The sequence below is a fragment of the Myotis davidii genome, unplaced genomic scaffold, assembly GCF_000327345.1.
Source record: "Myotis davidii unplaced genomic scaffold, ASM32734v1 scaffold184, whole genome shotgun sequence".
Taxonomy (NCBI): Eukaryota; Metazoa; Chordata; class Mammalia; order Chiroptera; family Vespertilionidae; genus Myotis; species Myotis davidii.
The window spans coordinates 5,922,232-5,933,067 of record NW_006297021.1 but is presented as its reverse complement, the minus strand read 5'-3'; the positions used below and the strand labels follow the sequence as shown (position 1 = coordinate 5,933,067).

At 48.0% G+C, this 10,836-nt stretch overlaps 1 long non-coding RNA gene across 1 annotated transcript in view; it reads right to left on the bottom strand.

Annotated features, from left to right (window-relative positions):
- Positions 1–4,743: 4,743 nt before the first annotated feature.
- LOC107184498 overlaps positions 4,744–10,836 on the bottom strand; it is a 9,997-nt gene continuing 3,904 nt past the window's right edge. Inside the window, exon 3 of the long non-coding RNA XR_001515347.1 lies at positions 4,744–4,753. This is a non-coding gene — a long non-coding RNA (uncharacterized LOC107184498). The remainder of the gene's footprint in view (positions 4,754–10,836) is intronic.

The window sequence follows — 10,836 nt, the reverse complement described above, 5'->3', positions numbered from 1 at the left end:
AGCAGGAATATGCAAATTAAAACCACAGTGTGAAACCTCAACTGTTGAAATGGTAAGAGTATAAAGTCTGACTACATATCAAATGTTGATGGGGATGTGGAGGATCCGGAACTTTCATACACTGTGGTGGGACTGTTGAATCGTACAAACAGCAGTACTTTTGCAGTTTCTTAACATTTTACCAGTAAAGGTACACCTGCCATATGATCCAGCCATTCCATTCTAGATGTTTATCCAGGATAAATGCACGCATATGTTTATACAAAGACTTGTACATGAATGTCCAGCAGCTTCATTGTAATAGTCCCAAGTTAGAAATAACCCAGTGCCCATCAGCAGGTGAATGGATAAACACGCTGTGGTATGAATAATACTCAGCAATAAAAAGGAATGAACCATTCATGCATGCTGCAACACGCAGGGATCGCAAAATTATGCTGTGTGAAAGGAGCCAGACCAAAAAGAAAGAGAGTCCAGATTGAATGATTTCATTTATAAAAATTCCAGGAAATGCAAATGAATATATGCAATAGAAAGCAAGTCAGCGGAGCGGTTGCCAGGGTAGGAAAGAGGGATTTCAAAGGGGCATGAGGCAACTTTCGAGCATGATGAATATGTTAATTATTGAAGGTGGTGGTGGTTGTGATGGTTTCATGGGTATTTGCATATGCCCATTGTACCGTACATATGAAATGCCCACAGCTTACTGTATCAATTATAGCTCAATAAGCTTTTTACATTAAAAAAGTAGTAAGAATAATATACATATTCCCACCCCTCAGCTTTCATAATTTTCGACCTTTTGCCATTCTTTTTCCAGGAGTTTTGCTATAAAGGGGAGCAAAGAAGGGGACCATACCTAGAAGGGGATATGGGATCAAGAGAGGATTTTTTTTATTGGGGTGGGATATGCTACAGCATGTTTATCCGTGGATCAGGGGAGAGGACAAGTGGATACAGAGGGTAAGAGGAACTATAGAGACTCCTTGAGTGGGCAGGCAAGGCTGGGCTGGTATCCTGTGTGCAAGGGGGGCATGGGCTTTGGAGAAGAGGAGAGCTCGTCCATAAAAGGAGGGAGACAAACACGTGGAGCGGGCTTGCTTAATATGCCACACTGGCTCTTTGTCAGTGATGATGATAATATCAACAATGGCAACAATGAGAATACTGTAGTTAAGAGGCCTTCGTATTAATTAATCAAATGAGTCACACATTCAGCAGTACTTGACTTTCTTGGATGAAGTTTTTGGCTAGGGCACCAGCGAGTGTCTTGTAGGTGCTGTGCAGATTGCTAGGTAGCTCCAGATAAGGAAGGCTAACGCCTGTACTCCAACTCTCCTTTGAAGCAATGCTCCCTTAGCCTGAATCAGAGTAGTCAGTGGATGGAGTAGAGAGAAAGTCCTCTTGCCTCTGTAATCAATGTAAGATTTATTGCCATTCAAGACTTTTAGTGTTGGTGGCAGTTCCATAAGCAAAAATCTCTGTCCCGGCCCTCTTGTCAGTAAACATATTGAGCAACTGGAACTGTCATTCATTGCTGGTTTGTATGCAGATTTTTTAAAAAATATTTCTTTATTGATTTCAGAGAGGAAGGAAGAGGGAGAGAGAGATAGAAACATCAATGATGAGAGAGAATCATTGATTGGCTGCCTCCTGCACGCCCTCTACTAGGGATTGAGCCCGAAACCCAGGCATGTGCCCTTCGTTGGAATCGAACCTGGGACCTTTCAGTCTTCAGGTCCAGGTTCTATCCACTGAGCCAAACTGGCTAGCGCTGTATGCAAAATTGTTTAGCCACTCTGGAAAACACTTGAAAAATTCTTATAAACTCAAGCATACACGTACATTTTCTATATGACCCATAACCCTATTCCAATGTATTTATTTAACCAAGATAAAGGAGGACATGTTCATACAAAGACCTACAAGCGAATGTTTCTAGAAGCTTTATTTATAGTAGCCCAAACTAGAAACAACTCAAAGGTCTGGTGAATAGATAAACCAACAGGGATATATCCATGCAAAGGAATACTATGCAGCCATAAAAAGGCTGAAATATTGGTACCCACACAACATGGATGAAATAAAAAGCTCTATGTTAAGTGAAGTAGCCAGATACCAAAGGTTATAAACTATATTATTCCATGTACATTACAATCTTTAAAAGGCAAACTATAGAGCAGTGGTTCTCAACCTTGGCTGCACATTAGAATCACCTGGGAATCTTTTTAAAATCCTGATTTCTGGGCCTCATCCTCCGGAAATTCTGTTTCTTTGTTACTCATGTTGTGGCCCCATCCCAGAACAAAGAAACAGAATATCCAGAGGATGAGGCCCAGAAATCAGGATGTTAAAAAGATTCCCAGGTGATTCTAACGTGCAGCCATGGTTGAGAACCACTGCTTTAAACAAAGGAATTTAAAGAAATCACAACATAGAAAATGGATTCTCTCTCTCTCTTTTTAAATATATTTTATTGATTTTTTACAGAGAGGAAGGTAGAGGGATAGAGAGTTAGAAACATTGATGAGAGAGAAACATTGACCACCTGCCTCCTGCACACCTCCTACTGGGGATGTGCCCGCAACCAAGGTCCATGCCCTTGACTGGAATCGAACCTGGGACCTTTCGGTCCGCAGGCTGATACTCTGTCCACTGAGCCAAACCAGTCAGGGCGAAAATGGTTTCTCTTTTTAATTCAGGCTCATGTTGATGTGTATCTCTGGGCTCCCACTGATAGTCCAACGGTTCATTTTATTGGGCTGATTTCCAAGGCAACTGTTGTTTTAACTCCTGTGTCTTAGTGCTGAAACATGGCAGGCCCTCAACAAATATTGTGGAATGACTCTGTTGAATAATTTCCCCTCTCAAAGTATTGGGGCTTCTAGATCCTTGGACTCTAACTGGGTACGCACTTAGGGCGTAACTGAAGACCTCTTTAAATCCACGGGAGGATGGGGAGGGTTGATGCTACTGCTACTTAGTTACAGTGACTTTGCACCAAACTCTTGGTTTCTCCTCACTCCAGCTGCAACGCCTCACGTGTTCACTGCATGTTTTATTGCACTGGCGGTTGGAACCGTGCAGAAGGACCTAAACTTCCTCTGAAAATGTTGTGTGTATTTTTATTTTTTACTTTCCTTTTGTAGCTTTGGCCACAGGACCTGGGAGTGTCCTAGGGAGAGTGAGTTCGAGCGTCACTACTTTATGATAGAAAACCACTTTAGCTTGTTCTTACCAGCTCAATCCAGTTTAGGCACCAAAGTCTTACGTTCCTAATCAAGCAGGAGCCCGTGAATTCAATTAAAATCTGGAGTGACTTCCTGACAACCACCGGTCGGGATGACTGCATTCCCTTAATGCAATTGGGCAGGATGGCACACGTCCGGAAGCCCGCTGCTGCCTCTCATTAGCAGCTCTTTCTCACCGCCCATTGGCCAGGAAAGCAGTCCTCAGCCTGTGGCCGTTATTTCTGCGTGGACCCTCGGACTCCCACTGTGTGTTTTCTCAGCAGACTGTGCCTGGAGCAGGTTGGGTTTGAATGTCATGGTGATTGAGCCAATTTGAAAATAAGTGGGTTTGTGGGAGTCAGAGCGAGAGTAGCTGGTCTGGTGAGAGGAGTGGGAAGGTAACGGACTGCAAGAGGGATGAGTCAGAGCTGCTCTGAGCTTCAGAAACAGCTCAGACTGGCCAGCTGCGGGCACTTGCCTCACCGTGTGAGCCAGTGAGCGATCTCCGCCCCCCACCAGGTGGGACAGGAATGAGCTGGGAAGTCCTGAGTAGGAAATCCCACACTTAAAAACTGTACCTTCGGATCTCGGTTCCACTCAGGGACATTCTTTGAGGGCTAGTCATCCACCCGAGCTCACAGGAGTGACTCGAGGGGGCACTGCCAAGAGGACATGTCAGGAACACACAGAATCTCGCCTTTTTTTTTTTTTAGTAATGTTAAATGGAAGGTTCTGGTGATATTGCATACTCAAAACTAGGATATTGCCAGTGCTTCATCACTTTTCTCAATTCTGACAGACAGAAGGTTTGCATGCACATTTATGCACACACCCTTACATGTGGCAGGTGGGAAAAGTTTGCAATAAAAAGAAGCTGAAGGGAAGAGGCCTGGCAGTGTGGTTCCATCTGTACCAGTGACGTGTACCTAAGACCAGTGATCTCACTGGGAAGAGGCTCAGAGATGTCAGATGCAGAGAGAGGAAAAGGCCAGTAGCTCCAGGCTGGTGGAGTTTTGCACAGGAAATCCCCCCTGAAGTTAAAATGTTATTAAAATAATGGGGTGCACTATCTAACTCATTCAGCTAACGTTGCCTGTCCATCACGTATACTACTTCTTCCAGATACAAACTGTGGGGGCTAAAAAAATTGATACTTTTCCTCCCACCTTCTAAGTTCTATCTGGGCTAATAGTCAAATGAACAGAGACAGATTAACAGGAGAAAATGAAATTTTAATACATGCACATATGCAAGCGAGCTCCAGAGACAGTGAGGCAACATTGGATATTGACATTTTGGGTGAGGAGGAAAGGGTGGGGGTGGGGGTGAGGGTGAAGGTGGTGTTAGATTTCAGAAGTGAGAATGGGTGACTTACAGTGAATGCCCATGGCAGGCAAATTCTTGCTAGGCAACTCAGAGACAGCGGGGGGCAGGGGGCATCTAGCCAGCAGCCCCGCGTAAAGCCCTCCAGTTTACCACACCGCTCAAATATAGTGCGAGGGGACCATCCCTGACGCAGGCCTCTCTGACTTTCTTGGGCAGGAGAGGGGGGAGGTTCAAAGGTTCTTTCTGAGTCTTCTTAACAAACAGCTTAAAATCAGTATCCGAAAGGCAGCTTCCCGGTGACACAGCTTGGGTTCCCTTCCTGACCGTTAGGAACAGCTCGGAACAATCCACACGCTCTCCCCGTTCTGCCGGCGGGAGTGAGGGCTCCGCAGGCCCCCTGCGTGCAGGTGTTTCCTTGTTCAGACGCTCAGAAAGGGCTGCGGGCTGCTCGCTGACAGCGCCCTGTCATCTCAGGAACAGCGTTTTCTTTTCCTTTTTCCTTTTTTAGTAACACTGCTGTCCTCTTTCTTCTCACGTTCAAAGCTGCCTCTGGCCGGGCTGGCCTGGCTGGGTTGGCTGGAGCGTCGTCCTGTTCACTGAAGGGTCAGGGCACATACCTGGGCTGGGAGTTGGATCCCTGGCAGGGGCGTGTCTCAAAGGCAGCAGGCCAATGTTTCTCTCTCACATTGATGTTTCTCTCTCTCTCTCCTCCCCTTCCCTCCCCCCCTCTAAAATCAATAAGCATGTACTGGGGTGAGGATTAAAAAAGAAACAAAAACAAACGGCCTCTGTAGGCCTGGAGCTTAATTGGAGAAATATTTTGAATTCCGCTGATCGGTGGCCCTTCACTGATTCCGGGAAGTGGGAAATATTTGCTTTGGTCTGAAGCAGCTCCAGGGTCCATGCACCACATTCAGCCTCTTGCCCCGAGTGGGCCAAGAGCTGTGGGTTCTCACAGGAGCTGGAGAACATTCTTTATTTAAAACGAAATCTCCACACCTTCCAGCAACTGCAGACACGTCCGTGGCTCCCGTGAACAAGGGCCTCTGAAGCGTGACACACCAGGACAAAGCCTTTCCCGCCCCAGCAGAGCACAGTGGGCCTGCCTCCCGCAGCGTTCCCTGTGAAACCTCTCATTAAACGTGCCGGGTGGGTCTCCCCCTCCCCTTTCTCTCCCCGGCAGGCACAAAGGTTTGCTTGCCATGCACCTACTCTTGCTTGTGAAAAGGCAGGTCACGTGACAAACCGTAACTATTAATGAAGTTACTCATTAAATAAAAGTGATGTATATTTAGAATATCCCTGCTGACCTTTCCTACATTAGCATTAAAATGATCCGCACAAAAAGCCGTAAGAATTCCAGATGGAGCTTTAAACCGAAAGCATGTTTCTTTGCCCAGCAAAAACATAATCCCGGTCCCGAGGAATCTTAGACCTGACATTTCTTTTGATTTAATTAGATGCAAGCAAGGAACAAAAGCCACATTTTAATACTTGGATGTGTGATTATTTTTTGTCGCAAATTCCCCGCATGCTTTTCTCACGTGTGTGGCTTGCCAAGTCTTGCAGAGTGTTCTTACCGACGTTACCTTGTTTGACGTTCACAGCCGTCCTGTGAAGAACTCAGGTGACAGAAGGGACTGCCGCCATTGGCAGATGAGGACACTGATGCTCCGGGGGTCTCCTGGCGGAGAGCTGGAGGTAACGCTCGGCCCCGAAAGTACAGATTTAACCTTCGCTGCTGTCCACGGGGCCTGGGGGCCGTGTGTCAGTGTAGCTAACACCTGTGTGTGAGCCTCATGGTGTCAGTGTGGGGGGGAAGGCAGCCAAAAGATTCAAAAAGAAGAAAAAGAAATGGAAAATGGACCAAGAGGTGAGAATAACTAGGGAGTGATACTGAAATGTGCTTCAGTGCAGCAAAATCAGCCCCGTGTGCCATCGGGTAAAAGTATTAAATGAGCAACTATACTAGGTGCCAAATGTCAGGGTTTCTCAAAATATGGTCCACGAGGATTCTTTGGTTGGCACCCAGACTAGTCACTAGGCACTGGTATTGGCAGATACTGTAGTCAGCACAGGGGGTAACAGTAAGACACCCCCAACTTCGAGATAAAGTTAACCTCTGGTGATACTGCTATCATCACCTGGTTATTATTTGACAGGAAAGGACTGGAGAGGAGACTAGATAATATAGGCACGTCCCTTATACAGCTCTGCCAGGAAGCTGCAGGTAACCCTCCACAGGTCTGTGCCCCGCATATCTCTTGGGGAAGGGACTGGACAATAGACACATGCCCAGTAAGGTCTGGGTGCTCACTTACCTGTCAGTCACACCTGGGAGCCAGTCAGTGGCCAGAGTAGGCGTGGCCACAGCAAGAGCACGATATCTGAGATCTTAATCCCTGAACAAAGGAAGTTTCTCCCTCTCTCCCTCTTCCCCTGTTTCCCCTTCTCCCTCTCCCCCTTTTTCTTCCTCTCCCCATCTTCCCCTTCTCCCCTCTCCCCCTTGCCTCCCTCCCTCTCCCCCTCTCTCCCTCTCCCCCTCTCCCCGTCTCCCTCACTCCTCCTCTTGCTGCTTGCCCCTGACCTCTGGCTTGCAGGGCTCTAACGCCCTGTTTTGCTCACATGGCCCACAGCCAAGTGGACTCCACACAATGGACTAATGGACTGTGATTAGCCTAATGCTGTTCCGGCCTCAGGTCCACTATGGAAGGAACACCCTGGCCACTGGCCCTACTTCTGGCTCTACCACAGCTCCAGCTGCACCTTTTTCAGGACTAGGTTAAGGGGCAGGGACTTTGCAACCTGAGAAATAGAATTCGGCAATAAACACCATTCATTCCCCTGTGGGCGCCTCCGGAAGTGCTCATTCCAGTGGTACCCCAAGAACCCCACTCCCACTCATGTCGCGGAAACTGGACCCACTGATTTCTCCAGCAGCACTGGGACTAAAAGAGAATGTAGCAAAAGAGAATGCAGAGAGTCAGACTAAAGAAAAGCGGGTAAATTATTGACTAAGGAGGTGGAGATGCCCTGAACCAATCACTGTGTTCTATATACCAGGACATCTGCACTAACTTATCTGACACTGAGCATAAGAAGTGTTATTAATCTGGAGAAATAGGAATCAACGGTGTTCACTTTGTCTGGGGAAGGATGACTGTTAATTGGAAGGGGATGATGGCTGACCGCCACCTTCTCAAGCAGGAACTGGCAGAGGGGGGGAGTGGAGGGATGTAAGTGACAGTCACTGAGATCCCCTACCGGGAGCCTGGATGCTTCATCAGGTGTCCGGGGGCCTGGGGTCATGCTCTGAGGTCATGCTCCTCACGCTGCCCCTGAGGCACCTGGACCCCTGGAGGGCCTGAGGAAGGAGAAATGGTCTTTGAAAGACCTGTCCCCTTACCAAGCAATACCCTGAATCCTGGGTTATAGTGCCGGTCTTTGGGGACAGCTGGTGGGATGCCACCAATCCCGGGGTTTCTGGGTCTGCACAGCAGAGCCCTAGTCTTCATTTTTTATTTTTTTAGTCCTCACCCAAGGATATTTTCTCCACTGATTTTTTTTTTTTTTTTTTTTAGAGAGAGGGAAAGACAGAGAGATTCATCGAAATGAGAGAAATACATCAATTGGTTTGCCTCCTGCACACACCCTGACCAGGGCCCAGGCCGGAGAGGAGCCTGCAACCAAGGTACATGCTCTTGACCAGAATCAAACCCGGGACCTTTTGGTCTGCAGGCCGGCACTCTATCCACTGAGCCAAACGGGCTAGGGCAAGGCCTGGTGTTTAAATGTGATGAGTGTGCCAAGGCCCTCTGCCGCTTTTGCCTGCCGGGTATGGACAGCCACTGTCCTTGGACCACAGCCTCCTGCTCGGCCTTGGTGACAGTGGACATGGTGCTTGTCTTCCTTATTTAAATGCATACTTCATTTGTAGCAATAGTCTGGCTCTAGGGCAATAGAAGCCCCATTCTGGGGTTGGAAAGAATAGGGGTTCTTGTCTTGGTGCTACCACCAGCCACACCTTTGATATTTTGGGCTACTTAACCTGCCTAGGTTTCTTCGTCTCATTAGGTGATCTTTGTGATTTGCCCAGGCATTTAGCTAATCAGGGACAAATGACCCTTCCCCCCATTGCCCTTCCCTTCCGTTCCTCTGCTTTTCCTTATGTAAATTTGGGAGCAGAGCCAAAGAAAAGGCCAGGAAACTGCATGTGGGCCAGGAGGGCCTGTGATGGCCATCTTGGGGTGATGTAGTCAGTTACAGTCTACCCTCTGGCCTCAACGACTCCCACCCGTTCCACGTGCAAAATACACTCATTCTCTCCCTGAGACCCCCACACCTCAATGCTTATGGCATTTGGATAGGTTGGGAGGGACTGAAAACAGAGGGTTTTCCGCATGACTCTGTCCTATTCCTTTGAGCATAGAGGGTTTCCCTCGGATCTTTTCCTGTGCAACTGCAGGAGTTCTGAGTTTCAGGTTGTTCTGAGTCTATGCCAACAGATATGGAAGGAAAACCACCCAAGACACACACCCACCATCTTATCGACCTTTGTATTGATTTCCCTTCCCAAATGACTTTGCTATTATTTCCTTTCAGAGTCGTTATTAGTTGCATTATGGATTCTGAACAGTGTTTTTATTTATTTATTTTTAAATATGTTTTATCGATTTTTATTTTTTTTTAGAGAGAGAGGAAGGGAATGGGATAGAGAGATAGAAACATTGATGAGAGAGAAATATAGATTGGCTGCCTCCTGCACGCCCCCTCCTGGGGATCTAGCCCACAACCCGGGCATGTACAGGGAATCAAACAGTGACCTCCAGGTTCATAGTTCAATGCTGAACCATTGAGCCACATCAACAGGGCTTAACAGTATTTTTATTTATTTTATTTATTTATTTTTAATCCTCACATGAAGATATTTTTCCATTGATTTTTAGAGAGAGTGGAAGAGAGGGGAAGACAGAGAAATATCAATGTGAGAGAAACATATTGATTGGTTGCCTCCTGCACAGTCCCCAATCAGGGCCCAGGCCGGGGAGGAGCCTGCAACCGAGGTATGTGCCCTTGACCAGAATCAAACCTGGGACCCTTTAGTCTGCGGCTGATGCTCTGTCCACTGAGCCACACTGGCTAGGGCTGAACAGTGTTTTTAGATGTAACCAGTGGGAGAGAGACCGTGGCATCTGCTCACTCATCTTCACTGGAACCAGATCCAGAAGCCATTTCTTACTTTGTTTGCCATCTGCGAATGAGAAACCATGTTATTTTTGAACTCTGCCGGTCCTGTCGCCTCTATCGTTAACTGTTTGCTCTTTAGCTTATCTTCCTACTCTCGTTTTACTGTAGGCAGCTGGGCGAGGCCAGGTGCACTTCCTGCACTGTGCCTGGCACTGTCCTTAGCGAGGTCACACAGTTCACGGTTCTCTCTTCCCCAAGTCACCGTGCTGTCAATGTTGCTCACCTTCCCACCACCACATAAAGCGCCTCCTTCCCTCAGATTCCAGTGGTATTTTCCTCCTGTTTACATAAGCCTTCGCAGGCAGGCTTCAAGGCCAGTCCCAGAGCCTTGGCACATGTTTCAGGCTTTTATTACAGCAGCACCCGCTCTGGTCCAAAATCTGCATCAGTGAAAGTTGAATCAGAGAAGCAAAACCATTTCAAGAGAAACAAGGCAATTCTAGTCGGGATTAGAGCGTATTGATTGTAGGCGCTGGTTGAGCGGCCTGTGCAACCTGATGTCCCTATGTCAAGACTTGGGTCTTGGTCAGCAGGATGGGCTGGCTTCATGAGGGGACCATGGGCGTGAAGAGGTGGGAAGAGAGCAAACAGCAGCTGGAGACTCATGTGGATGAACTGGAACCCACGTGTCCCATGTCAGCCACTCCTGCCTCCAGCCCTCCACCTTCGATGGTGAAGGCGACTGCAGAAGAGCGGGGCACCTCGCCGTGGCGTTTCACACCTGCCAGGACTCAGAGGAGCTGAAGAAGCCATGGAGCAACTATGGGCCGAGCTGCTGCCCCAGATCAATAAGAGGGGCCGATGCACACACACCAGCCTCTGGCTCCACGCATGGCTGCCGTCCCGCCTCTGCCCCCCAGACGCTGCTCCAGTTCCGGGACACACAGTTCTGGCCTGGCTACGTTGACACCGTACAAGGCCACCACAGTGCCAAAGCCCTGGCCAGGCCTTAGGGGTACAGCTGGGGACGCGCAGTGGTCTGTCTGTGACGGCAGAGGCTGGCCATTTAAGGATTTGTGTGCGTCAGTGCACA